The following is a 5353-nucleotide window of genomic DNA, read 5'->3' on the forward strand; positions in this document are numbered from 1 at the left end:
AGCCTCCTGAGGTTGAAGATGTACTGTTGCGCCTTCTTCACCACACTGTCTGTGTGGGTGGACCATTTCAGTTTGTCTGTGTTCACATAGGAACTTGATGCCCCCACCCAGTTGCACAGGGCGGGGTTCAGATCCAGGGCCTCAAGCTTACTGATGAGTTTTGAGGGTACTATGGTGTTGAGTGCTGAGCTATACTCAATGAACAGCATTCTTACATAGGTATTCCTCTTGTCCAGATGGGATAGAAGCAGTGTGCTGTGTGGCCTTCCTGTGACATTGGGTGCTGTAGGTGCTGTAGGTGCTGTAGGTGTCATGGAGGGCAGGTTGCTTTCCATTAGTGATGCGTTGTGCAGACTGACACCACTCTGTTTGTTACCTCGATTAACACCTTTTATCTGTCTTATCCCTGTAGTCATTAATATAGTTATGGGTTGGAGTTGGAGAATATTGCAAAGTATGATGTGTCTCTTGGGGAATTGGCAACCATGTACTGTTGGTGGGGAGTGGGAGGTTTTTGGAGTATGTTCCGAACACTGAATATCAATGAGATGACCTTGAAGGAACCGTGATCCAATGAGACGACCTTGAAGGAACCGTGGTCCAATGAGACGACCTTGAAGGAACCGTGGTCCAATGAGACGACCTTGAAGGAACCGTGGTCCAATGAGATGACCTTGAAGGAACCGTGATCCAGATATGGGCCTCCAGATAGAAGGGTGCAATTTCACCAGATAGAAGGGTGCAATTTCACCAGATAGAAGGGTGCAATTTCACCGATAGAAGGGTGCAATTTCACCAGATAGAAGGGTGCAATTTCACCAGATAGAAGGGTGCAATTTCACCAGATAGAAGGGTGCAATTTCACCAGATAGAAGGGTGCAATTTCACCAGATAGAATGGTGCAATTTGACCAGATAGAAGGGTGCAATTTGACCAGATAGAAGGGTGCAATTTCACCAGATAGAATGGTGCAATTTCACCAGATAGAAGGGTGCAATTTGACCAGATAGAAGGGTGCAATTTCACCAGAGAGAAGGGTGCAATTTCACCAGATAGAAGGGTGCAATTTCACCAGATAGAATGGTGCAATTTCACCAGATAGAAGGGTGCAATTTGACCAGATAGAAGGGTGCAATTTGACCAGATAGAAGGGTGCAATTTGACCAGATAGAAGGGTGCAATTTGACCAGATAGAAGGGTGCAATTTCACCAGATAGAAGGGTGCAATTTCACCAGATAGAAGGGTGCAATTTCACCAGATAGAAGGGTGCAATTTCACCAGATAGAAGGCAATTTCACCAGATAGAAGGGTGCAATTTCACCAGATAGAAGGGTGCAATTTCACCAGATAGAAGGGTGCAATTTCACCAGATAGAAGGGTGCAATTTCACCAGATAGAAGGGTGCAATTTCACCAGATAGAAGGGTGCAATTTCACCAGATAGAAGGGTGGAATTTCACCAGATAGAAGGGTGCAATTTCACCAGATAGAAGGGTGCAATTTCACCAGATAGAAGGGTGCAATTTGACCAGACAGAAGGGTGCAATTTCACCAGATAGAAGGGTGCAATTTCACCAGATAGAAGGGTGCAATTTCACCAGATAGAAGGGTGCAATTTCACCAGCTAAAATGGTCCAATTAAACCTAGAATGCCCACCCTAATCACACCCTGACCTAACCAAATAGAGAAATAAAAAGGTTCTCTAAGGTCAGGGCGTGACAAGAACATTGATCCCAACTACTTAAATGCAGACTCGTGGTTCTATGCTTGATACGTGTGATAGTTGTGAAATTCTGGAAATTTGTGAAATGAAAATCAGCTGGATTGTCTGGACATCATTGGTCCTTTATCTCGTCTGCATGCAATCCGCTGGCGTAGAAATCACATAGTTATGTTTGATATAAAACAGGTTTGTCCTCGCTGCATGTCTTAATCCAGTCTCATTGGCATTGTAGAGATATCTCTGACTGCCAGTAGAAAGAGCCGGGACACACACACACACACACACACACACACACACACACACACACACACACACACACACACACACACACACACACACACACACACACACACACACACACACACACACACACACACACACACACACACACACACACACACACACACACACACACACACACACACACACACACACACACACACACACAGGGGAGTTATACTACACACCATAGAGACAGACAGGGGAGTTATACTTCACACCATAGAGACAGACAGGGGAGTTATACTACACACCATAGAGACAGAGAGGGGAGTTATACTACACACCATAGAGACAGACAGGGGAGTTATACTTCACACCATAGAGACAGACAGGGGAGTAACCCTTCACACCATAGAGACAGACAGGGGAGTTATACTACACACCATAGAGACAGACAGGGGAGTTATACTTCACACCATAGAGACAGATAGGGGAGTTATACTACACACCATAGAGACAGACAGGGGAGTAACCCTTCACACCATAGAGACAGACAGGGGAGTTATACTTCACACCATAGAGACAGACAGGGGAGTTATACTACACACCATAGAGACAGACAGGGGAGTTATACTACACACCATAGAGACAGACAGGGGAGTAACCCTTCACACCATAGAGACAGACAGGGGAGTAATCCTTCACACCATAGAGACAGACAGGGGAGTTATACTTCACACCATAGAGACAGACAGGGGAGTTATACTACACACCATAGAGACAGACAGGGGAGTTATACTACACACCATAGAGACAGACAGGGAGTTAACTTCACACCATAGAGACAGACAGGGGAGTAACCCTTCACACCATAGAGACAGACAGGGGAGTAACCCTTCACACCATAGAGACAGACAGGGGAGTAACCCTTCACACCATAGAGACAGACAGGGGAGTAACCCTTCACACCATAGAGACAGACAGGGGAGTTATACTTCACACCATAGAGACAGACAGGGGAGTTATACTTCACACCATAGAGACAGACAGGGGAGTTATACTACACACTATAGAGACAGACAGGGGAGTAACCCTTCACACCATAGAGACAGACAGGGGAGTTATACTACACACCGTTATACTTCACACCATAGAGACAGACAGGGGAGTAACCCTTCACACCATAGAGACAGACAGGGGAGTTATACTTCACACCATAGAGACAGACAGGAGAGTTATACTTCACACCGTTATACTTCACACCATAGAGAGAGACAGGGGAGTTATACTACAAACCATAGAGACAGACAGGGGAGTTATACTTCACACCATAGAGACAGACAGGGGAGTTATACTTCACACCATAGAGACAGACAGGGGAGTTATACTACACACCATAGAGACAGACAGGGGAGTTATACTTCACACCATAGAGACAGACAGGGGAGTTATACTTCACACCATAGAGACAGACAGGGGAGTTATACTACATTTACATTTACATTTAAGTCATTTAGCAGACGCTCTTACACACCATAGAGACAGACAGGGGAGTTATACTTCACACCATAGAGACAGACAGGGGAGTTATACTACACACCATAGAGACAGACAGGGGAGTAACCCTTCACACCATAGAGACAGACAGGGGAGTTATACTTCACACCATAGAGACAGACAGGGGAGTTATACTACACACCATAGAGACAGACAGGGGAGTAACCCTTCACACCATAGAGACAGACAGGGGAGTTATACTACACACCATAGAGACAGACAGGAGAGTTATACTTCACACCATAGAGACAGACAGGGGAGTTATACTTCACACCATAGAGACAGACAGGGGAGTTATACTGCACACCATAGAGACAGACAGGGGAGTTATACTACACACCATAGAGACAGACAGGGGAGTTATACTACACACCATAGAGACAGACAGGGGAGTTATACTACACACCATAGAGACAGACAGGGGAGTTATACTACACACTATAGAGACAGACAGGGGAGTTATACTTCACACCATAGAGACAGACAGGGGAGTAACCCTTCACACCATAGAGACAGACAGGGGAGTTATACTACACACCATAGAGACAGACAGGGGAGTTATACTACACACCATAGAGACAGACAGGGGAGTTATACTACACACCATAGAGACAGACAGGGGAGTTATACTACACACCATAGAGACAGACAGGGGAGTTATACTACACACCATAGAGACAGACAGGGAGTTATACTTCACACCATAGACAGACAGGGAGACAGAGACAGGAGTTATACTTCACACCATAGAGACAGACAGGGAGTTATACTTCACACCATAGAGACAGACAGGGGAGTTATACTTCACACCATAGAGACAGACAGGGAGTTATACTTCACACCATAGAGACAGACAGGGGAGTTATACTTCACACCATAGAGACAGACAGGGGAGTTATACTACACACCATAGAGACAGACAGGGGAGTTATACTGCACACCATAGAGACAGACAGGGGAGTTATACTACACACCATAGAGACAGACAGGGGAGTTATACTACACACCATAGAGACAGACAGGGGAGTTATACTACACACCATAGAGACAGACAGGGAGTTATACTACACACCATAGAGACAGACAGGGGAGTTATACTTCACACCATAGAGACAGACAGGGGAGTAACCCTTCACACCATAGAGACAGACAGGGGAGTTATACTACACACCATAGAGACAGACAGGGGAGTTATACTACACACCATAGAGACAGACAGGGGAGTTATACTACACACCATAGAGACAGACAGGGGAGTTATACTACACACCATAGAGACAGACAGGTCAGGGAGACTGGTGGTCAGACTCTGAATTCTGACTGTGGTAGAGAACACTGCATTCTGACTGTGGTAGAGAACACTGCATTCTGACTGTGGTAGAGAACACTGCATTCTGACTGTGAGTAGAGAACACTGCATTCTCACTGTGACAGTAGAGAACACTGACATTCTGACTGTGGTAGAGAACACTGCATTCTGACTGTGGTAGAGAACACACACCATAGAGACAGACATTCTCACTGAGACAGTAGAGAACACTGCATTCTGACTGTGGTAGAGAACACTGCATTCTGACTGTGGTAGAGAACACTGCATTCTCACTGTGGTAGAGAACACTGCATTCTGACTGTGGTAGAGAACACTGCATTCTGACTGAGGTAGAGAACACTGCATTCTGACTGTGACAGACAGAGAACACTGCATTCTCACTGAGACAGTAGAGAACACTGCATTCTGACTGAGACAGACAGAGTTAACACTGCATTCTGACTGTGAGTAGAGAACACTGCATTCTGACTGTTGTAGAGAACACTAGAGACAGACATTCTGACAGTGGTAGAGAACACTG

This window comes from Oncorhynchus gorbuscha, linkage group LG07 (genome assembly GCF_021184085.1).
Source record: "Oncorhynchus gorbuscha isolate QuinsamMale2020 ecotype Even-year linkage group LG07, OgorEven_v1.0, whole genome shotgun sequence".
Lineage (NCBI taxonomy): Eukaryota > Metazoa > Chordata > Actinopteri > Salmoniformes > Salmonidae > Oncorhynchus > Oncorhynchus gorbuscha.